We start from the raw sequence: 25,153 nt of genomic DNA on the forward strand, positions 1-25,153 counted from the left end.
GATTATTCCAGTCATGCTACAGAGCTCGGCTAAATGTGTTTGAGAGGTGCTCTTTTAAACTGATGTTCACTTACTGTTTGACTTCCTGAGCAAAAGTGCTTCTTGTCAGTATTTGCTAAATGTAGGGCATTCTGCCAATCAAAATGTAAAGCATGGCTCTAAATACTTAAAATTTTTAGATTAGTCCCCAAAGCTGAAATACTTTTGCATTCAATTACAAGATGAAATAAATTGAAAATCTAGACTTAATGCCTCAGTGTGGGAAAAAAAAACTTAACCTTATATAGAAATTCTCTGGTATATAGATTTTTATGTCATTTTATTTGCCTTCCAGGACAAAGTGTGTTCATCAAAACCATGCTGGAAGGCAAAAACGTTTTGAAGTGATTTATTTTAGTTTTGATAACTTCTATAATGAAAGTTATACTTTATATTTCATATGAATTATACTCGGTGATAGAGAAGATATACTGCTGCCTATACCTGCTGACAGACTTAAACATACACCTATAGTAAATTCAAATTTTCCTACTCCACAAATAATATTCAGATATTCTCAGCACCCTTATATCTGTGGTGCTTCCAGAAGTTCTCAGGTAGGATGTGCTTATCTAGGAATGCCATGGTGCAGATAATCGAGCAAGCACAAAGCCTGCCCAGCACCCTGCAGCGCCACGGGGAGCTGGTGCCCTGAGCCCTGGAACAGAAATCCTCCTGGGCGCGAGCCAAGGCAATTAGCGCTGCCTCCCTGCGAGGGTAATTACTCAGCGCAGCGCGCCGGGCTGCGCAGCCCCGAGGTAACCTGCCGCAGCCCGGCTCGGGGCTCCGCTCCACCCGGCCCAGGCACAGCCCGTTTGTCCCCGCAGCAGCGGCGTGGCTCTGCCTCCCCTGGGCTGCTGCATTACTCGATTGTTCTCCCTGTAATCGGAAATAAATAAAGCAGCCCGACTGTACTTTTCATATGGAATGTTGCCTGTGTAGTAGCTCAATAAAGGCCAGATGTTTCCTCTCTTCCTTAGTAAGTTCTTAATATAAACAACATCTATTCTAGAGATGTGATGGCTTGCCAGGGGACAGTCACTAAAAATTTGTGGTGTATTCCAGGACATACAGCCTCACCCCGAGTCCTCTGTGCAGTTTGGGGTATCACACTAAAAAAAAAGTGTTAAGATATTAGACGGTGTCCAGAGGTAATTGCCCAGACAATTGAACAGGTAATCCCCCTCTGGGGATAGAACGTTTTCCCAATATCCAGCCTAAACCTCCCCTGTTACAGCTCCATGCTGTTCTCTCTCTGAGCCAAGTTATTCTTCTATTTGTTATTATAGAGACTATCTGATAAAGTCAGAAAAAGTTGGATGTTTCTTGTCTAAATGTAATAACAGCTCTGGGTTTATGATCTGATCACTGGCTGAGCAGGGATTACCATGTACCTGCTGGTACCACCAGGAATCCAGAATAATTAATTCAATTATCATATGTATCAGTTCTTGAAAAATACAGCAGACAAGAACTTGAAAATCACCTACATTAACACTGATATCCCAAGATAAAAGTAAGCTTACGATTTGGCGACCGATTTCCCATTCTGTTATACATTTCAGGATAATTCCTAATCAATACTGAAAAGTATCCAAAAATAGATTTTCTGTAACCTTGTAGCTTGGCTAGATGGAAATTAATAGGAACAAAAGAATGAGCGTATTGGATAAGATCAGACCCATTTATCTTGATGCTGACAGGTTAATATCAGCTATTTCAGAGGATAACTTTAGAAAGCTAACTTTAAGTATATTAGGGGATAATTGTTTCCTTAGGAGGGAACTATCCACTTTCCTAGCCCAGTACATCTGAGGAAATGTGGATATAAGACCACACAAATTTTCTGTGAGATTGAAATACTTTGGGCAGTACTGACAACCCTTCCTCATTCATGCCACTCATGCTTTTGTTTTTTAATTCTTTTATTTTTTTGTAAAAGCAACATAAGGACAGTAAGCCATGTACTTCCAGAACTGTGCATTGCAATTTGCAGCTCTGCTTCATTTTCTCTGTGTGGGAGCTGTATGTTTTGTCTTTGCAGGGCAAAGGAAAAAGAAAAAAAGAGTCTTGGGATAATTACAGAATTATCCACATGCTGATCATGCCATAAGGAACCACGTTTCCATCTCCTGTTTTGCTTAATAAAATAACAACAGGACATTGCTGTCAGCATTATCTCCACAAGAATCTTTTGAAATTAAAGTTGTATATAAAATGTATTTTCAGTACAACACAATTTGTTACTCAGCTGAATGTGCAAATTGAGGTATCAGGAAGACGTGGCATTTCAATTTTGCACAAAATGCTGACAGACTGAGTGATCCCTGTCTCACAGAGGAGCTGAAGTGAGTGGTGGCACTGCACAGGCAGCTGTGGGAAGCACTATTAACCTCGACCTTTTAAGGAGTGGAAGGCAGTTTAGTAGAGTACTAGTATTTTCCTGATCTCCTGATTCAGCCAGAGATACAGCACAGCTTTGGTGGTATCTCAACTGACTTCTGTAAAAGCCTGCAGTGCTACACAGAGGTAAAAATATGCATCTTAGCAACCCCTTTCAGACCACATGAATAACCATGGTTTTAGTTGGTTTTAGTCTTGAAATTTGTGCTAAGAATCATTGCAAATCCCAATTTGCTGAAGTTACCTCTCCAAAATTATTTTTTCTAAAAAAAAGGTGACTTATAGAGAATGCTTCAGAAATTTGTGTGATGCAAAAAAATGATTTTAAGAATACTGCATAAAAATGTATATGAGGAACAGATCAGGATTGCTTAAAACCCTATTCTCTAACCAAATAATCTGTTTGATACGATATGAAGGTTATCCTGGTGTAAGCTGACCAATTAAAAAAATATACTGCTCAGAAGATTAATTATTGAAATATAAGCTATATTTTGCTTTATTTCAACATTGCAAATATAACAGCTTTATAAGGAGATGTAATTGTTGGAGGCATGTAAATTGGAGTTCTTTTGGATTAAATGGGAATGGGGTCTTGCTTTCCGTATTCTTGTATATATTCACCTTATTTGCTAATTTTGCTAGGACTGGGAGAAATGCATGTCTGTGTTTGGTGAAATTGTAGTGTCGAGAATAGAGTTAATTAAAATAACACCTTCTAGGGTTTTATGATGGATATACTGTTTTGCTGAAACAGAAAAGATTTTGCAGAAGTCTGTCAAGAATAGAATAAAAGTGCTAATAGGTGGGTCCGGGGCCGAGGAGAACACAGCACGTTCTCCCAGTCTCCAGTAAGGCCCCAGTGCACCCCAAGGAATTGGGAAATAGGGTCAGGTTCCTGCTCTGCTTCATTCTCAGCATTGCAGAGCTCTTCTTTCGGGGCAGGCACAGCCCTGGCAGCTCAGACAGGGAGGGGGAGCCGGGCTGAGCCCAGGATCCAGCAGAGCCGGAGCCTGGCCCAGGAGAGGTTTCTGCAGACTGCTCCCTCCTGATGAGATCAGCTCTGCAGGGGCTCAGCACCTTCAAACAGGGTCTGACAGTGCTCAGGAGAAACAGGGAGAGCGTGCCATGTGTAGAGGACAGTGCTGTATCATCACAAATACATAATGCTTTACTTTTTCATAAACTAAAATATCTCTGCTTTCATCTAAACCTATTTGAGTGCAATTGGAGCAATCATAATAATTTTAAATCTTAGATTAACATCAAAGGTCTTAAATATGTTTAATTTGGTTTAGTCTATGTTAACCAAAGCCACTTCTTTCCCCCTCCTTTTCTTAGGGAGATACAGCAGGTTCTTTGCAATGCTTGTTATGCAATAACTGATCTTATGCAGGATGCATTCTTCTTACAGGATGTTGGAATAACAATGTCTAGGATCAATTTGGGCATTTTGGGGTACATATGAATTATAAAAAATGAAGGGCATAAGATTTTATATGTATTCCCCAATACGAAAAACAATATTTCTGAAGTTAGCTACCATAAATCAAGCTGTCATTCTTTACTGGCTTGTAGTGCTGCACTTATATGTCACAAGCCATAACTTTATTTCACAAGGTTGTATTCATGCATTTTGTGAAAGGCTTAGAAAAACATGATGGCAACTGTTGGCAACAGAGAAGCTGAAGTGTTGAAAAGGACTGGGAATTAAGCCTTGTTCCTCTAAGTTTACCTAACCCTTTAATTTCAAAATCTCTTTCCCAGTTACTCATACTTGTCACATAAATGACACATGCAGTGCCAACAGTATGACCATATTTCTTCCAGCATTCTGGTTTTCCTACAATCACCATTTCTCTCTTTCTCCATATTTTTGGGTATTTCAAATGGATTTCTTCAGAGAGATCAAACATTGATCATAGATATTCCAGGATCTAAGAAGAAGGCACAGTTCAATAAATTATTTGCATATTTACTCAGTGGAAATTCAGGCACAAAGATATGTTCCCTTCATTCTTTTTCCTTTTTAACATTAAACTGCTTGCCATGTTAGGAATCTATGGAAAATTGTTGCACATGCTGAATTTTAATTTTACTTCTGAGTGAGTTCTTGGTGTTGACCTTTAATTTAAAAGAAGTTTTATATTCACTATCAGCTTCCATGAAGCTTTCTGTTTAAGAGTGGTTTAGCTGTTGAGGAACTTAGGTTCTTTAGTTTGTCTTAAAGGTCATATTTCCTTGAATTCTACCTACAAAACCTTGAGGTTGTAACATTTGCATTCGGAAAGGCTGCATAATATGCTGAAATCTAAATACACATTGTAGTAAATTATGTGTAAAATTAACAGTAGCCATGAAAGTCCTTAGATTTCACCTGTTTAAATCAGAAAAACCAGACTTAATAATTTTTCAGGTTTTGAGCAATCTGGTCTAGTAGAAGGTGTCCCTGCCCATAGCAGGGGGGTTGTAATGAGAGGGGCTTTAGGGTCCCTTCCCACACAAACCATTCTGTTTCTATTCTGTCACAGAATTGCTGTGACAACCACTATAATCATGAGAGTTTAGCCAAAGAAATTTAAAATCAAACACACCTGGAGAATCCAAGTGGTGACCTCTTTATTTATGCCAGGTGACTTGCACAGGGGTCAAGACAAAGGTGGACCTCATATCTGAGGACAACAGAAGATGTTTAGGGAACAGTAAATAAAAATCAAGCATGTGGAATAATTTTCACATATCAGTCAACACTAAATTAACTTTATGTTAACACAAAATGTTCAGGTTTTTCAACCTGCACTTTAAGAGGATTTCAACATTGGAGAATGTTTTTAAGTATCATCTCTGTTAATAGTTCTAGTTGTGAAATGGTTTCCACTTAATACTAGACCCAGCACATTCTTATTAAGGTTAAAATACTTCACCAAAATAGAAGTTATTTCATCTCTAGGTGAAATTTGAGCAGATACAGAGTCACTGTCAGCTCCAACAGACAAGAATCTTTTGTGCATCATCCTTATTTCATCAAGCATGAAAAATTCCAATTGAAATCAAAAGGATTTTACCCCTGGTGCCTTTGGATGTGCTGGGACTTCTGTGATGCTTGTGATCTAAAAATACACTTTTGCTCTACACAATTGACAAGGTGTTCTGAACAGTTAAGAATTGGCAGCCATCAGAGTCATTTGCCACAGTTTTGTAGGTGAGAAAATTGAGGCACAGAGAGGTTGAGACTTCTGATGCTGATGTGAGAGAGATAATCCAGAGGTGAAATTGCTGTTCCTCTGAACGGGAACATCTCCTGATGGCAGCTGAGCTAACAGTGTCGCTGCAGGCTGTGACCTTGAAGTTCATTTTTGACACTTCTGTAGCCTCTACAAATGATGAAGAAAGTAGAATTCACTTAATTTCCTGAATTACAAAATTAACACAATTCTTCTCCCTCTACAAGAAAGGACAAAGCTTCTTTTTGCTATTAGGTAGTAAAAACAGTGCTTTCAAAAACCCCAATGCTACAGATTTGTGGTTTTAAGGATACAAGGACAATAATAATAATACTGCACTTTAACTCCTGTAGAGGATCATTAAGAACAATGAAATAATTCAATCTTTTAAAAAAATCACAGAATGCATAAGATACCCAGGGAGAACAGATGTCCAAGCTGTTAAAGTACCATGCTGACAGTATTGAAACAAACGATGCATTTTTCTCTAGACAAATGAATATAAGAACATGATCTGATAGTCACAGTATTAAGTCAAGTATTAAGGAAATGAGAAGATCCTGGAACTGAAGACTTTTGAGCTTCTGTTATTGTTTAATGTTAGACTTGAAATGATGCTCAAGAAATATAAGCCATATTTTGGCATGACATTCCCCTTTATGCAGATACACATTTCTTTTCAGGTGAGACTCCCCAATGTCTTTGATAGAGGCAAAACTTCCATTTCCATGGCTGAATTGTTTAATGCTTCAGCAGTTTATTTGACTATAGCTATCATTTACACTGATGTATATTAGACAGCAAAAATATCCATTACTGGAAGGAGTGGCTGTTTCAGTTCCTCTTGCCATTTCCAGCTGAAAGGAAATGCATGTGTAAAACAGTTATGAAATATTTCTGCCTTTCTCTCCATGTGCTTCAAGCCTTAGAAACACTGAAAGATGACGAACCTCTTTTTGTTGCACAAAGTAATATTGTCAATTTTATCAGCATTCCTCATTGCTGAGTTCTGTATCCTTGTTAAGTGATTTTTCCTTCCTCAGACCCTTTTGAGATAAATGTAATTGCAGCACCCTCAGCTTTTATTTGTAAACAGTGCTCTGCTGTTTTGAATGATGGCTCTGGGCATCCTGCTGGCAGCAACGTGATCACTTAGAGCTAGACCACAAATGTGTTCAGGTAATGGATGGCAGTCGGTGATCCAAGGAGAATTTGAGGCCAAAATGGAATTGTGGAACATGGCTTTGCCTCCTTTTTTTGTGTCTGTGTATGGAACAGAGAGCTGGTATTCAGACCTGCCTCTGCTTAAACCGAGGAGCACAGGAAATGTTTCCAAAGATACTGCTCCTATCTCTGCCGAGCTTTGCCAGGAGTTTAAGTGCTGTAGAATACCTTTGTCTTTAAAGGAGATATCAATCCAAAGCTGCCAAAAAAAACTGTTGCAAGCAAGAACTGAATTTTATTGTAGTATTGGGCTAGTATTATTAAACTTGATGTATTATTACAGATGAAAAACCTCAGGCAGGGAATGTATTCACTTTTCCAGTTCTTCTATTTTGAGAACTAGATCCATAAATATTACATAAATCTGTGGCCACTCTTCTTCTCCTCAAGCCATTCCTTTTTTTTTTTTTTCCAAATGTGTCATATCTTTAAAGGTTATTAGGGTAACATCACAAAAGAAACCTGATAGCCTTAAGAAATAGAATTGAAATTATTTCTAATTGTTGTGACCTTGTGACTGCAGTTACTGCTGATAGCAATTTTTCTGAAGATCTTGAGTAAAATATCACTCTCATGCTGTTAAAGAAACTTCAGTTATTTCTGACAATGTGTGGAGAATTAAGGCACAAGTTTTTTCCTAAGAACCTTCAAAGAAATTCTGAAAGGTGTTGGCAATGGGACATTCCTGGTCTGGAATTGGTCACTTGGCACTCCCTGGGGGGCTGCAAATACCTGAACTAAAGTTCTCCTCCTGAAAAGGGAGTGAATATGTAACTTTTGTGTTGGGGTTCATCAGGTAGCGCCGGTCTCTTCGTGGCTGAACTTCACTTCTGCCAGGCAGAGCCACGATTCATTGCCAAGCACCAAGAGAAAAGGTTTGGTAATCCTGGAACGGGTTTCTCCAGGAGCTGGATGTGGAAGGTGTTGGAAGTGCTCTTGGAGCTGATGTTCCTCTGTCCTCAGAAAGATGCTTTCTTGCTCCATATCATTGTTACCCAAAACTCAATTTTGAATTTAATTTCTCTCAGTCTTTACAGTAATTTTCTGATTTTTGAGTTGGATAAGGCAGAAATTGCCTTGGATAAAACTTTCACTGAGTTTTCAGCATTATGACTCAACACCATTTTCCATATAAACATTAGTCAGAACTCAGTGTAGAATAAGATAACTGGTAATTTCTGAAACTTTAGTTCACAGGATGGATTTTCTAATTGAAATGGAAGAGGTTGTTTTGCCGTTCAGATTGATTACTATTTTGGTAATCAGTGTGATGAGTATGTGGAGAGGGGCAGTGGAATGACAAATGTTCATGGCTACAAAGCCTTGAGTGATAAAACATCGGAGCACAGAAGTAATTTTTAAAAACAATGGATAAGAATCAATACTGCTGAGTGTCTGCAAATTGCTGTTGCACAATCCAAGTGATTAATTGCTGATTAGTATGTGCTAGAACTAGGCATGGGAACCTCAGGTAAGCACTGGAGGTTGTTCTGTGACCATCATTGCTGAAAGAGTGAACACTTTTCTTATATGACTGTAAAAAATTGTCTCTTTTTCCTTAAATTTTAGAAACATTTTAAGTTCTTTTGTTTACCCTTGGGAAGTAACTTGTTGTGCTTTTTTTCATGATATGCATTGGAATAATTTTCTTTTCCAATAAATTCTGATTTACAAGTCATAGTCAATTTAAGAGAGGTGTTGAGTACAAGGTTTGATAGAGGTTTAAAAAAAACCTATGACAAGCTAGTCTAAAATTAATATTCAAAATTCCATTTAAATGTGTCAAAAGTTCAGAAAAAAATTACTTAATTTTTTTATCTAATGACATTCTATCTTCACCAGGAACTTTGTCTAAACTTGCAGGAATTGTTTCCTAACATGAATTATGTGTATGTTTACATCTAGCAGTGATTAGCATATGCTCAGAAAGACAATGAACAAAACATTTCCAGACTGCCTGGCATTAATTAACTCATTCTCACCTGTACATTTAGGAAATGAGATATCATTTGTAATTTTTCATTGGGAAATTAAAAATCATACATAATAATAAGTAATTTGTCCTTCACAAGCATTTGACAGAGGAGGTACACATTACCAGAAGGAAGCTTCTATAGCAACAATTCCTTCACTTCATTTTCAGACCAATATGTTTTTCATGTTGGATGAAAGGGAATTTATTTATTGCTGGGATGATTTATTTGCCTCTGGTAATTTATGCAGTTATTTATTTGAATATAAACTTGAGAATTCAAAAAAATGCTGACTGCCCATCACAGAGTTATTTTAGAAGGGTTTATCGGTATCACAAATAATTATAAATTCAATTCTTTTTTTCCTAAGCTACTGCTTTTGAATGAATCGCATTCCAGACAATCAGCTCAACACCTGATCAGAGTGCATTGTGAGAGAGTAATTGCTGGGAGCTTTCTGGAAATCAGGCCTTTAAGTCTGGGTGTTCAGGTGGTTCGAAGCTTTTAAAGCCATGTCCTTTTCCCTTCAGTGGCTTTGTCTGAAGTTAAATGCGGGAGTCATTACAGCATCTACCTCCCAGGCAAGCAGTGATGATTTGTGGGGAAATTAGTACAAGCAAGCTAGGTAAACAGGGATTTGAAGGAGAAAGGACATTCCTGATATATGGAAAGTGATACGCCTCAGTAGGGGTAAAGGATGGCAATGAATTCCCACAGGGAAGTAAAGACTTACTGATTAGGATGCAAATACCTGTAAGAGAACTTAAATCTGATTTAAATGCCAAGAACAGTTCCCAGGACACAGTCAGGTATCTCAACAAGGCTGTATAAATGAGTTGTCAGTCCAAAAAGAAATTTAAATTGATCTGTCAGAAGCAGCAGCCTGTTAAGGTCCTTTATATACAACACAAAAAGATAGATCAGAACAGGACCAGTACAGAAAGCATTAGTGGTGTGACAGGGACTAAGCATGGAGAATTTAATTGCGTGTGAGGTGCCTTTCCAGGTTAAAATGCTGCAAAAAGGAAGGGCAAGTTTTCTATCTCCATGTTTTCTAAGCACAGAAGAGGATGAAATTGGCCACATTTACACGGAGAGTTGTGTAATTTGGAAAAGCCTTGCAAAATATAAGACTTGTTGAAAGATGGTGCCTGGTCAGACCAGGTGAAGGACTGGTTAGGAGGAAATCAGATCGATTGCATGATATTTTTGAACCCCCTTTCAGCTCATATTTCAGTGACACTGTACACTGAAAATCCTGATTTTCTAATTGAACACAATTTATACATTCTTGTTCTTTCTCTTGCGCATTGTCTGGAAGAAGCCTGTTTTGCAATCTACATATTTTCCTCCCAATGCAGACGTGTCTTGCCTTTCTTATAGTTTATTTTTTTTTATTTTCATCAGGAAGCAATTAATTCTTCAGTCCCTGAATTTATTAAATTCAATATATATAAAAATACAGAAGGAAATATGTACCTATAAATAGAGAAATCTTATATATATAAATAAGCAATTTGCACAATCAACTCTGAATTTTCAAGATGTAAAAATTAATAGAATTGGGATTATTTCTCCAGAAAAAGATAAATTAATTTTCCAAGTATAACAGACATGGATTTATTCTATTACTGTTGAGAGAAGACCCATTCTTTAATAGAAGTGTCTGCTCTTACTACAGAAGAAAGAATCAGAGGTAAAAAAAAAATGTCTTTTTGACCTTATTTATTTGCTGTGCCAAAGACGATTCAGTGTCCTTAAAAATAATGTATTTTCTTTCTGGTTTAATTTAACATTAAAATTACATGGCTCGAGACAAATGTAGTTAGCACATCAGTTTAATAATTGTATTGATTGGACTGTGCTGCTAGACAATAGATTTGTCTTGTACTGCTGCCTCTTTGTACTTTTATAATTTTCTGCACTCTCTATTTGCAAACAATGTTAACTTTAAAATACACTTAAAATACTCAACTCTCAAGCAATTTGAAACACTCAGAATAATCAATAACTTCAGCAGAAGTTAGATCTCCAGTGATGTAGGAAGTCTAGAAACAGACCGTTTTGGAGGACACACTGCTGTTGTGCTGCAGGATGTCTCAGTGGAAAACCTGGCTTGGTGCTGCTGGCTGTCACTGGTTTTGAACAAGGACCAATCAGCAGAAAAATGTAAGTATACTTCTTAGGTAATCAGTGAGAAAAAGCCATTGTGCTCACACTTCACCTGTACATTCAGAGCAGCACACTTTGGTAGAGCATTTCTTCATACTCTTAGAATATTTGAGACAAAAAGCACTCCACAGAGTTCTACCTGACAATAAACACAAATACAGTGAAGACTGTAACCATGGCAAAAACCTCTGTGTATGTGTGACACGTCCTGCCTCATTTTCTGCACATAAAGCTCTAGAATTTCTTCAGCTTAAAAGACTTAGTCACAAATTGCTTTCTGAGAAGCTCATCTCTCACTACATTTAAAATAATATAGCTTTATCTTTTTTATGTATGTGGCCTTTGTTCTTCGGAATATTTGTATTAAATCTGTTTTTGTCTTCTGTTCAGAAGTGATATGCCACTATTCAATCTTCTGAATGCTTGTTCACAAAGCCAAAAAATAATTTATACTGAAATTCAAATACAGTCTAAGCAACCTGCCTTCACTGCATTAAGATTCATATAAGATAGCCCTGTTACACCATCGTGCTCTGAATGTGCACCCAAAATAAATTCAATCCATCATGAAAATTTTTTTCTTCTCATAATGGGCCACTAGTGAGCTGTCTTCATACAGCAGCTGAAAGCAGAGAGCTAGAACATGCTAAGGGTGAACATACCACACGTGGAGTCAGACAGCAGGCAAAGTTCTGGCTGTCTTCACATTTACTTTATATTCACTGTCTTCTAGGGAGCAATTCTGCAATTCCTACCAACCTAGGGGAGAAGAAAATCAGACTGAAATACAGTTTCAGACAGCATTATAGTGGAATATACAATATAAACAGAATAGGACATGCTGCAAATGTTGTTGGATGAAAGCCAAAGTAGGAAAGATGTGTGATGCTGAAGTGTTCAGAGCTTTTTGAAGCTTGCTAAAGAGCCCAGTGTTTCACTGGAAAATGCTTGTTCAATGGAGTTAAGGCATTCTTTTAGCTCTGACAGGTCAAGTCTGCTGGAAGAAATCCTTCCAGCCGCCAATTTCTGGGCCATTCTTTCCCTTGGACCCCATGTGCAGTGGCTGTTCTGGATTGTTTGGCTTGAGAGGCTCCATCTCCAGCCTCCTCGGGCTGACTCTGGACTCTCCTTGCCATGCCAGAAATATTAAGAAACTCTGTTTCCATTCTTCTAATTGTTCTTCTTTTAATTCCCACCTTTGGAAGATTTCTTACTGCTGAAATTTGGTTCTGATATGGAACAAAAAGCAATTTCACCCCTTCCCCATCCTTGCTGCAGTTTTGAAAATGAGGGATTTCTGCAAGATGGAAATGTTGGCCTGGTGTCTGTCCTTTCACAAAACTCCTGTGAATTCAACAGAGCAGAGGAGGCAGCAGGCAAGCACTGCAGCTGCAGTTTGAGCACTGGACTGGCACAGAATTCCAAGGGGGTGAGGTGCTCTAAGGTCTTGCTAAATGTGGGAATGGGCATTCCAAAATCAGAGCTGTGCACAGGACCATGAGCCAGCTGCTCAGCCTGCAGCACAAGTGCAGCCTTGGGGAGCAGCTTGAGTGACCCAGTCTGGCAGATATTCTGTTCCCAGGCCCTGAGACAGTAATTATGGTCTGCATTTTCTCTTTAATTTCTAAAGCTTGCTGGTGATTCGTATCTAACATTGGAAACCTTGTGGATTACAAGGGAAACCAGAGACCACAATGTGGAGTTATACAGAAAGTGGTGTATTGTGAGAAGATTTAAGCTGTTAGCAGCCTGCTCTAAAAAATCAGCATTGGAATTTTTATTCTTTTTTGTGTTTTTAGAAGTAATGCAATATTTGGACTTTAAACTTGTTTGGTAGTCTCTAAACATTATGATTATAGACTGTTCCCTGATGGAGGTACTACAGAAATTGCCAAAAATATTTTCTCAGATAAACAGTCGTTCTTTCTGTCAATGAAATATACTTATCCCTATAATTTCTCATGTTTAGCCTTTTCTTGCTTTACTTGCAGCAATCTGGAAATCAACTAAGCCTTGGATTGCATGAATGTTTATTTAGAGGAAAGAAACACATTTATGTAAATCAAACTATAAAAAGATCAAGAAGCTTGACGACTGTGAAGTGTTGAGAGGATCTCTAAAAATATCAAATAAGCAGCATGCTAAGAGTGCAGCTTTGCAGACACTCAACCTTTCCTTTTCAGGCTATCAAACAAGTCAGCTCAGCATCCAGGGAGTTAATGATAAATGAAACTTTCTCTCTAGGGAAGCAGAATAAATGCTAACAGTGTGTGTGCTCCCCTTCAGATCTTTCTCTCTATATGAAGAGCAAAAGAGTTTGTCAGGGGGTTCTGGAGGCTGGTGGAACACTGGGTTTTGAGCACCTACACTTCAGGAGGCTCCATTCATCCCAACACATCCAGAACACTTTTAGCTTATCACATGTGTGGAGAACATGTTTTTGAAGAAAATTGTCAGAGTAGTTTGACTCTGAATAGAGCTATTTAAAATATTTCCACTTTTTTGTTTCACATGGAAACCAGAATTTTAAAAGTCCCATTCAGTCCCTAATTTCTTAATATAGCCATATACTCTTAGGCTTCCAAATACTGGTAGATCCCTTGAAAAATGTTCTCCTTGAGAACACCCCAGCAGCTCCTGTGCTGGCTCTGTCCCCGTGCCTGGAAGCTCACTGCTCCTCTGAACATTCACTGGTGTCTCTGTCCTGGGCCTGGGGTTTGCAGTGGGCAGAAGAATGACCCCTGCAACACTGGCAATCACTATAAACTTAAGGGAATGAACTTCAACAGCAAATATTTTATACTCTTGACAAGTAAACACTTCAGAGTTTCTTTCAAAGGGTAATAAAAATGGAGCGGCTTAAAGAAAAGAGGAAAAGAAAAAGGACATATTTTGTGTTTCAGAGGTTTGCTGTCAGGTCCTGAGCAGGTGTAAATCAGCTCTGCTCCATTCCAGTCAGCAGACTTCTGGTGATTTATACCAGCCAGGAACTTTATCTTGAGCTGCGGTCTGCCTGTGGAAGGAATGCATTACCTGGAAAGGTTTAATTGCTAAAAAAGTAGAGCTACTTTTGACCAAATGTGAAACAGAATTATAAATTAGAGATATGAAAATGCAAATATTCGTGTGTACGCACTGGGGGAAAGATCATACTGTGCACAGAGGCTCTGCTGGCCAGGTGCACCTGCAGTGCTTTCCATTCAGCTGCTGCACAGGGAGCCTAGGTTAATTAAAAAACTTCTTTCCTCTGTTAAAGAAATGAAATGTTATTTTCCAGTTTCATTATAATGGGATGACAAAAATCAATGTCTGGCTGGGATCAGTGAGAGGTTACTTTTCTGAGGACTCTGTGGAGGGAGGGGGGGTGAGTTCATGGCTGGGAGCTGCACTGTGTGGGATTGCCTGCAGAGGAAGAGGCTGTGTCTGAGGAAAATCCTGCTGCCTGGCTGGGCTGCCCCTGAGGAACAGGGCATGTGAACCTCGAGGGCCTCTCAGCAGGGACTCAGTCCCTCAAAAATTCAGGCCTGCAGGTGGGATTTGGGGCAGAGTGGCAGACGGTCTCTGGGAGGAGAGGCAATGGCCATGGCATGGCAAGTCTCCTAAGCCCACTCTGCTCTGCTTTGCCTTTAGGTGCCAAGGTTGATTTCTTTACTTCATTTCAGGAATGATAAATTCAGTGGCCTGTAATCTGACATTTGACCTTCTAGGACTAGCACATTTAGCATGATTTTTAGAGTAAATTATCATCAGAACAGACATAATTCTTAAACCAAGGATGTGGAGATAAGGTTTGAGAGGTGGGCAGGCAAGCCTGCTGTGCTCTCAGTGTAGTTTTGAATATCTGTATCTGTGATACTTGGTCCTCAAACATCCTCAGTAGATGCCAGACTTTTATCAGGCCTTGATCTCTCATTTATTGTCACCACTGAGCAAAAAATACAAGAGAAGAAAAAAACCTAAATTGTTGTTTCTCATGAATTATTATGAGGAATTAAATATCTCTGTAACAGTGGTCTTTTCATAGTGAAACAATAGGGAATCCTGAATGACAGTCTGAGAGATGACAATTTCTTTCACATTAAATGGCCAAAATACTGAATTAATTTTGATTCCAATCTCCTTGAAGACTTTAATGAAGGGGGAAACCAGCCAGATTCCTCAGTATTTTCCAAAGCACCCAGACTCACCCTGGCTCCGTGCTTGGGACCTGTGCCAGTTTTCTCTTTTTGTTCCAGGTTCCCTCTGTTGTGCTTCAATGCTCCTCTACAAGGCCAGGCTTTTTCCTTGTAGCCCAGTCTTTCATTTTGCTCTCTCAGGCTGCAGTCTCCCAAGGTAAGTGGAATGTATCCTAATTAAGTTTTGTTAATTTGAAGAGAAGAGGCCATTATATACCTTGGATGGGAAATACTATACAAGGGTCGATAATTTTCATCATGCTGGTTATGAAGTATTTCAGACTGTCTATCTGCTCTATTGACAACCTATTTGCAATCATAATTTTTGATGAATATTCATGATGACTGTAGAAATATAAAATATGATACTTGGCAACATTTATGCAATTAAATAGACAATTAAATTCTGCTGGTAGTAGTGGAAATTAAAATCTTCAGACTGATTAGGTTAGGCTCTATTAATTTTCACCCTCTATACATCCATCCCTGTAGTTCTTTGTACTCTTTAGATGTTTCAAAGGTGTTTATTTGTGCCCTTGAATTATGGACTAAATTAAAATATTTTATCATAGTGCAAAAGGGCACATCTTTAAAAATGAATATGTGTTAATAAATATTATTTAGATAAATATCCACATAGATGTCTTAATCTCTTAAATGTAGAAATGTCATTTTTTGTGCAATCACAAGATCTAACAGTTTTTCAGTGTGAAGAAAAATATCCCATTTGAACAAACTAAAAAGAGTAAGAAGAGCTTAGGCCTATACTTGTTTTGTGGGTAGAAGTTTCATTTGAATAAGAACCATAATTATTTCCCAGTTTCTGAAAGTGTCAGAAGCTGGGCTTCTCTGGAGGTACCTCCTATGTCTTTGGAGCATTCCTTCTCTCCCACCTTTGCTCAGGGCTTCAGTGAGTGTTGGCTGTTGTGTTCTTTTACAAAAAATTATCAGAATCCAGCTTAAGTTCCATGACAGTCTGCTGTTGTCATGAAAAAAACCTCAGGCTGTTTGCTCTGCTTCTGAGTTCTTCTCACTTTATTTCAGAGAAATGGGAGATTGGCAGTAGAATTTTTCCCCAAATGAAACACTTCATTTGTTGAATTTTTGTTTGTCTTTTACAGCTATCGTCAGGAAGGAGAAAGAAGGGCAGTGACAAAAGCTGCTGTAAAATGTTCCTGTCTGTTGTATTTCAGCAGACAGTAATGCTGTTTCCTTTGGAGTATCCTTCAGAGTGCCTGCTCACCCTTTCCATAGCCCTGAGAGTCCATTTATTTCACACATCAATTACACACTTGACATTTTAACACTGTGTCTCTGATTTTAATGGGTTTTAGGAGCTGCATTATGATTAGAGACAAATGCTTCATTCAGGAAAGGAGACACCAATCACTTACATACAGAATAGAAATATAAATTACAAAATGTTAAAATTAATGTAACTGGAACTCCAGAAAAAATATAAAATACCTGTAAAATTTCCATGTACTCAGCTGTTTCTCCTGCACAAGTCCAGAAAGTGCTCTACTGCTCTGATACTTGAATCTTTTTTTTGGGCTATTAAGAATAGGATTTCCCTCATGGTTATTACATGTCACAGCCTTTAATATTAATTGAAGGGCAGTTCAGTGGAATTAGAAGGGTTCTGAGATCACTATAAATGTTGCTCTGAGTTAAAGAAATTCTCAAGTGTTCATTTGATGTTTTCAGCTTTCCACTTGGAAAGACCCATAATTTCCTTAGAAAGCCAACTACTTGTGGCTAATGCCCAAAATCATCCTTTGAGCTCTTCCCTCTAAGAGAGTTGTACTGTTTGTTTTTTTCTTTCAGAAAAAAAAATCAATAGCAAAGATACTTTTCTAGTGTAACAAGAAATTTTTGAGTGTTATTTAAATTGCCTCAGTTACAGAATCAAATGACCTGCAAGTAATTTTACATCAAATTTGCTGGTATTCGATTAGCAGCTGCATTTCAAAAACTTGTATTAATGGAATGTGATAACTGGACTTTCATCCTCTGCTGAATTTATTAATTAGTTTTTGAACTTCACGGAGGATTCCTACATTTATAGAAACTGGAGAAGAGAATGTTTGATAAACATAAACTCTTTCAGTTGGTTGCTATCTAAGAATAAGGAAAGGACAAATGTGTACAAAAAAGCTTTAGAGAAATAGAAGTCAGACACTATTCTATTCATTCTTCTTCAGGTGGTGCTTTAGCAACTTTAGGAAGCTCTTGAGCTGTGAGATTTTTCAGCCCCTATGAGCATTGGTATCAGGAATACTTAACTGCTGTTTAAAAAGCTAGATTCTTATCAGAAAAATGAGATTAAAAACTATCTACCCAGTCTGCAGGCCAAGTATAGCCAAGCATTTCCTCTTAGCCATTAATAAGAAAAACAGCATATATGCATATTTAATTTTAAGTGAACTGAATGTACACATGCAAGTGAGCAAAAATTCATCTTTTGGGAAGTCTGTCTCTATGGCATGAGCCTGTATGTCTGAAATATATGTATTAGTGTCAGTGGCTCTGGGCAGAGGGGCATGAGTTCCCATGAAATAATTCCATTTAACCTATGTCATATTCATCTCTTATTTAAGATACTTCCCATATTCTTCTTGAGGTGTCCTTAGAAAATAAGAACCCATTATAATTTCAATGCAGGGAAATTATGACTGGATTTCTAAGAGTGCCTTGTGCAGCGCTGGAAGTCATAATGTTGTATTTGATGATTAAATGTTGATTAAATCTACCTAATGACACCAGTGAGGCACTTGGCCTGCGTTAGGGCTCCATACCTGGCAGTCTCCTGGCAGGTGTCTGAGCACCTCACTGCAAATCAAATCCTGGTGCAGAGGAAAAGCAGCAGGACAAAGCTCTGAGAGTCCTAGTCTTACCTCCTGGGCTGGGAGATGGTGGCAGGACAAAGCTCTGAGAGAAGGAGCCTTGCCTCCTGGGCTGGGAGGTGGCAGCAGAGGCTCTAGCCCAAGCCATGAGCACTGAGAGGTTGTGCAGAAAGCAGCTCCCTGTCCCCCTCCCAGCTCTGCCTGGAGCTGCCCGGGGCCCCAGGGACCCCAGCACTTCCCGGGGCGCAGGGCCTGTCTGCCAACAATTTAAATTAATCTGTTGTGCTGGGAGCTGGCGGGGACTAGGAGTGCCCAGACAGTCCATTACCTGGTCTCAGCAGAAAAGCTGTTTACAGATCATTGCAGATGTGCTGGCATTGGGTTAATTTATTGTGTTACCCAAGGTTTTAGGACAGCTGACACACACGGACATATATTGCTTCCTGGCCACCTATCAGTGTCTCCAGCTAAAGCATCAGAGGGGTATATGGGATATCACTCTTAAAACTTTTGACAGAAAAAAATTGTCTTAGAAGATGGGAATCTATTTCTGATGTGAAATATCCTTTTTTTTTTTTTTTTTTTTTTTTTTTTTTTTTTCCCCTGCTGGAATTACTTCTGACTTATGAATGAAAATGAGAAGTTTTATGGTGTTGCTGTTTAATGTACTTAAATTCTGATATGACAGACTATACTATCACTACAGGAAGTAAATTAAGTCCTCATCAAAGTGTTATGCAGAGCCTCTGGGCTGGGCTATGTAGGACATAGTGCATAAATTGTATCACTTGGCCCAAGGCACCATAAATCATCTACACTTCTGGGTGCAATTTCCTCTGTATTTTCCCTAGCTCCAATGTGCAAATACAGAAGATGAGCAGAAAGTTACTGGTTTATGCAGCATTGGCCTCAAGACACAATCCAGGATGTGATATACTTAGAAGTCACAAGGAATTTTACAAATAAATTTGGAGCTCATTCTGGTAGCTATCCAGCTTCTGAGTGCTTAAGGTACATTCCAACCTGATTTTCAATGCTTAGAAATGCATTGAAAATGAAAGTTGTAGTTGTCTAAAATTCATTTGCAGGTATGGGATCATCCAGGGAAATAGTTTACTGGATTGCAGTACAGATGTGGCTCCAGGTGCCTACTGGAGGTAACCCAGGGCACATAATGCACCTTCCAAACATTTACTTACCTCCTCCACAGCCTCCCATGTGTCTCAAAGCCATGGAGGGGATGGGTGCTCAGCAATTGCTGCTTGGTGTATCTCTGCAGGGGGATATTTGCATAGAATTCCAAATTATTTATACGTTCTCTTCCAAGTTGCAGTGTAAGTACATAGATTAAATTATGTCTAGGAACATATATAGGAGTATTGGGGATGTCTTCGTAGCTGTAAATTCATAGGGTCACATATTGATTTTTTTACTTAATTATGTAGTGTTATATCAAGCAAATGCCACAGACAGAAGTTAAGGGAACAAACTACCATCTTTATTAAGAGTATCTTGATGTCAGCTTGCAAAGGGAACTGTGTTGTTAAACCATTTTTTCCATTTTTTTTCCAGAGGAAGTGTGCCAAGTTGGAATAAAATACTAAGGGTCTTTTAAAAAATCTAAGGGCAACCTCTCATCTCTTCCTACAAAGCGGGAAAACATGGGGGCATTATGTTCAGATATTCATACAGAGCAGATTTTTACCAATAAATCTAGGTAATTATCCTCCCTTGTGATGAATCTAATTGATGTTACATTTACAGTAATAAACACCAAGTACACATTATATTGCACTGATATTTAGAAACTCTACCAAGGTGCTGTGTCTGAAGGTTTATAGACAGAAGTAAAAATACAACAGACAAGCAGGGGAAGGAAAATAATAAAACATTCTTGGTGAAATTTACTTTCTTGCAGTTTTCAGCTCCGAGGGCCTGTTCAGTGCTCCCTGGGCTGCTTCATCCGAGATGAGTGAAGCTGTTGCGTCCACGGCTGAGAATTAGGACACAGAGAGTGCCCACACTGCTGAGCTCTCTGAACTGCTGCAATGGAAAATCTGGGGGTCCATCCTTCCAGGGACCACAGGATGTGTCCTCGGAGATGAATTGAAATGCAAGGTGTGACTACCTTCTGTACTGACAGGTTTCTGCAATTGTTTATCAAATGCCGGACTCGAGCTGCAGTTAGAATTTATTAGCTGATAACTGTCCAATTACTGGAATATAGCTAATGAAGGAGAGAAATGGCTCTGTTGCTATCACTTCATGTAATTACACAACTTCCTGGTGCCTGTTGCTTTCCCCAAATGGCTGTACAGCTGACAAAGACAAACTTTGTTGCTTGTAGCAGGAATTATTCCCTTGGACAATATTTTGAAGGAACAAATACACCACAGAATTACTGAATTTTCAGCACATTGAGACTGAACAATGGCCATTGCCAAGCACTCTCCTGAGTATTACAGAGGATAAACCAAGAAGAGAACAAGAATCTGAGTGTTATAAATATGAAGTAGCAGTTTAATATAGTGAGCACTTAGCACTTGAAGCATTTTTGAAGTCCTGCTGTCTTAAGACACTGAGTCATCTCATGTAATTATTGTGGGTCCTAATGCTCTGGCCAGTTTCTTAACAATGCCAGGATGGATTCCCTCAGGTTGTCCATGAGCCTGAACCTGCGAGCTGCTCCTGCTCCTGGTCCTCGCGCTGTTTTTATGTTGAAATGAACAGAAAAAACACCTGGGTCTTTGTGGGATAGTGAATAACTTGAATCCTTCAGTCTTCTCTGTTGTCTCACATTTGTTTACAGTTCTTTTAGATAATCTCTACCTTTTCTATCTCATGGTACGGAAAGAATTTTTTCCCTGTTATCTCTGATACTTCATGGCAGCAATAATTCCCTTTTAACCTTTATTTTTCTGATTGTGTACCTGTCTAGTTATATAATACCTATATGCTGTGTTGTTTTTAGATGTGTAAGTTCTTTAAAGAGTCATGCCAAGTATTTTCCCTCTGTGGTACACTCCTTTGCCTTTGTGTTTTTAATAGAGTCTGCTTTAATATCTGCCAGTTTTCTGCATTTCTTTTTCCTTTAGAATGTCTTCCCAAAAGATCTAACCTACTGTCTCTGTGAATCTGCTGCATTTTACTGCTCTCATGCAATAGAGAACTTAGACATTTCTTGATTTCCCTCCCAAATTTCTTTCTACTTTCAAATTCTTACTTAGCTTCTCCTTATGAGCTGGAATCAAATCTGTGCCCCCAGTAACTACTTCTGCTATCTGGACAAATGACTATCCATGAAATACAGCAAGTGCCTTCTGGGAAGCCTGCATTTTCCAAATGTTTTTCAAGACGCGATTTGGGAGTAAAATCTGTCTTTACAATTTTGTCTATTAGATTTATTTGTTAACTATAATTTGACATGATTTTCTTCTTTATGTGCTGGTAACTTTTCAGTAATATTCTTTAACTTTTTGAGAAAGAGGAAATGCTTGAGGCTCAATTTACAAAGAACAAGTCACCTTTCACTCAGTGTTCTTACAACTAAGCAGGCAATACAGCCTCAAAGTAAAAGAGTCAGAATTATTGCCATCCCTATTTCATAAAGGGGACTTCAAATACAGTGATTGTACAAAGGTCATTCTTTATATCTATGGAGGAGTTAAGAACTGCATTAAATCTTCTTAATTTTAGTCCAGTATCTAAGTGACAAGTACTTTTTTCCTGTACTAACCTAGTTCTATCTAACTTTTTAACAGTTACTCAATTTCTTTGTCACCCACTTTTGATACAATTTTGTTAATTGCCTCACATTCAGGGGTTTTTAAGCCTTATTGAAGAATAAATTACTTTCTTTAAGGGTTTCTTCTGAATGATGGATTATGGATAGAAAGGTAAAAAATGTGGGGATGAGATTTAAGGGAATCAGAAATGGTATTTTTGCTTCAAATGTTTAGATAGCCAATTTACCTGAATGGATGTGCTCAGTTTTACATACATAGCTCTTGGTTTCCTGGCCGGTTTAGATAATAGTGATAAATGTAATTACTGTGTAGTCTTAGATGTGAATGATGTATTCTAAGCCATCTGACAGTTGATTGCTTCTGACAGTTAGCAAGTGGAAAAAGAGAGAACAGGGCAGACTGCAGGACCACAGCTCTCAGGGTCAGGGTTTCATCCCTGCAGGAAGGAGAGGAACACTCACAGACCTCTGCTACTCGCAGTTAAATCCTGCACAGCCCCCAGTGGCTGCAGTCTCTGCTCCTGCATTTCCTCTAGGAGTGACCTTGCATTCAGGCACTGGAATAAATGTTCTGTACAGCTGCACTCCAGACCTTTTAGCTGTAGGATATCAAATTTGCACCCATTTTGCCACACACTTCATGTCTGTTTTCAGAGGAATTAAGAAGTATTAGAATTGTGTGCAGCGATATTTTTATATATGAGGATTTATATATGTGTGCTGAACATCTGAGGTTCTCATTTATAGCTTTTGTAATTTAGATTTTGCTCTCTGATTGCCTTTGGAGTATCTGCAGGGTTTTCTTGCATTTGCAGGGAATTTACATTTAAAATTGTCTGTGATGTGCTGTCTTTCCACTACTCTAATTTCTCAATGTCATTCTGATTATTAGCATTTTTTTGATACAAGTTAAATCACTTTTCTCCTTTCTAATGGCACAGCTTTCATATTCCCCAAGCATCTATTTATTTTCCAGTATGCTTTAGTATGCCTTTTATAGGCAGATATTTAATTTCCCGTTGTTCCCTTCACTTACAGACTAGCTTATTTTTATAATTTGTCTTGTTATTTTTCCTTTTTAATCTTTATATTTCAAGGGAAATGGGATGACACATTTTATCTGAGTTTCTCTCACTATGAAGTTAATTTTAATTGACGCAGCTCTTCAGTGAGGGCAGATGATTGGTTTCCAGTTTCCAGCTCTTGCTCTTCTCCAAGGTGAGCTGGAGGGGATGGGGTCCCCCCGTCCCCGCAGCTGGGGGCTGCAGCAGCCTGGCCTCCTACAGCAGCCCCCAGCACCAGCCTCCAGCCCAGCCCTTCCATCTTCTCTCCATCTCCTCTAATTCGAGTTTCTGGGTAACGTTTATCCCTGGCCACCACTGCTCAGGGGCACTTGGATCCTGGCAAAACCTGCTGGGGAAAAGCGAAGCATGGAACACCATCACTGTCCCTGTCTCTGCTTCTCAGCAACACTGAGCAGCTTTTCTAAAATCACACAAGTGGCTTGCATTGAGTTCCAGACAAGGCTTCAGAAAACAGAGCTTAGGTCTGACACTCTTGCCTTGTAGCCACCCACCTAGTTAATGTTGCCTTCTTGCCATTGTTTGACTACTTGTTTAGAATTTAATTTACATTAAACATGATACAGGATTTTTTGAAAAATATTCTTAGAGGAATTTGAGTGCTTTTTCCCTTTACCCAAGTAAGCACTAATGCAAGTTCACTGGTGTGGCATTCTTGAGGCTGGCATCTGCTCTGCTAGCTGCAAGTCTTTGTGACTGCCAGCTGTGTTCTGATGAAATACTTGTGATTGCACCTTTGAGAACAATTCCTATTTTGGGAGACTTTAAAGAAAAGACTGGAACAAATGGAATTTTTGTAGTTTCAAAATACTTCTGTTAATGATGGTCTGGAGATGTTAATTTTCTCTCTTGGTGGATTACAGAAATTTACAGAAGAAAATGTTCTTTGTGTTGGAGAAAGAGAAACAAGGAAGACAAAGACATGTCAAGTCTTTGTCCTGAAAAATTCAGATTTATGCCTTTTATGAACATAGCTTTTACACTGAGTTTTTCTCTTCTACTGAATTTAATTAATCTCCCCAGTGTGGTTAAAAGAGCACGATTTTATAGCTGTGAACAGCAGCCCATTCTATGCACAAACTTGCATTTGTGGCTGAAGCATCTCTAATACATATTTGTTATTTCTTTGTTGGATGTCAGCAAAAATCACTTTGTAAGAATGACTTTTATTATCTCTGTCAGTTTAGAGTTGCATAATTTTTGCTGACATGCTCACGCAGTTGACAACAATACCTGCTTCCATTACAAATGAGAGGGAGGAGAGGCTTAGATAAGGGTTCTTGTGTTCTAAATTTCAAGTGAGTCCTAGAGTTGTGAAGATAGAGAAAACATTTAGATTTATATCTAAAATCTAGACTTTAACTCTTATACATGGCTGTTGATTTTCCTCCTGTGTTCTCAATAAGGCAGTGCTCAGTGGGAGAGTGAGTTTCGGTGGCTGCTTGCTGGGGTCAAAAGAAATTAATTTTAGTTGTGTGGATGAGGAAGTAGAGAGCTGTGAGCTCTTGCTAGAGGCAGATCAGGCTAAGGATAATGGTTGTTTACACAATGTACAACTGGACAGTGCTTCACATTGCAAGTGTTTGATGAAGCTCTCTTATTTTTCCCTTCCATCACTCCCCCAGCTCCTCCCAAAACAGATGCTGCCATAAACTGATATGTCACTTGATCCTGAACTTTTCTTAATGATTGTTGTGGCATTTCTAGTATTTCTTAGAGGCAAGTGCAGCAGCTGCCAAATGTAATTGTTTCACTAATGCAATGAATACATTTTACCACAAAAACAGTACAGCTGTGATTTCATGATTGTTGTTCCCCTTGTTCCCCTGCAGAGCTGAAATACTGGTCTAGTCAGTTCTAGACATAGACACAGCTCTAGAATATCTCTAGAAATTCCCTATTCCTAATCCCAGGGTCCTGCAAAAGCCATTGTTATGTGCTTTTTATTGTTCATGTCGAACAAATGTCTCACAAATCTGGACAACTCTACTACACCAACTTGTCAGGAGACATTTTTCCTCTATTTTTTTGTCCTGTTTTAAATTCTCCTCCTTGACTGGCCCTTATGCAGACCTTATGCTTAACCCAGATGAATTTTGTATGAGGCATATTTGGGCTTTCTTTCTGGTCTAGCTCACTGAGGGTGAGATCTGCCATTCTGCTTTATCCCATGAGGTTTTTTTCTTTTTTAACAGATTCACAGGAAAAGGATTTAGAGAAATTCCCCAGTTACTTTATATTGTATTTGGGATTTATTTTCTTTGGTTTTC

General features: G+C 38.7%; 1 long non-coding RNA gene across 2 annotated transcripts; it reads left to right on the top strand.

Moving 5' to 3' along the window:
- The first annotated feature begins 802 nt into the window (after positions 1-802).
- On the top strand, positions 803-24,670 carry LOC116184188 (uncharacterized). Of its 2 annotated transcripts, none has more exons than XR_014958698.1 (5): positions 803-11,032; positions 15,271-15,367; positions 16,332-16,429; positions 18,927-19,067; positions 19,975-24,670. It is a non-coding gene; the product is annotated as an uncharacterized LOC116184188 (long non-coding RNA). The 2 variants fall into 2 exon arrangements; XR_014958699.1 differs by lacking the exon at positions 19,975-24,670 and adding an exon at positions 19,629-19,950.
- The last annotated feature ends 483 nt before the right edge of the window (positions 24,671-25,153 follow it).

Source organism: Lonchura striata, chromosome 15 (genome assembly GCF_050655825.1).
Source record: "Lonchura striata isolate lonStrDom1 chromosome 15, ASM5065582v1, whole genome shotgun sequence".
In the NCBI taxonomy this organism is placed as follows: domain Eukaryota; kingdom Metazoa; phylum Chordata; class Aves; order Passeriformes; family Estrildidae; genus Lonchura; species Lonchura striata.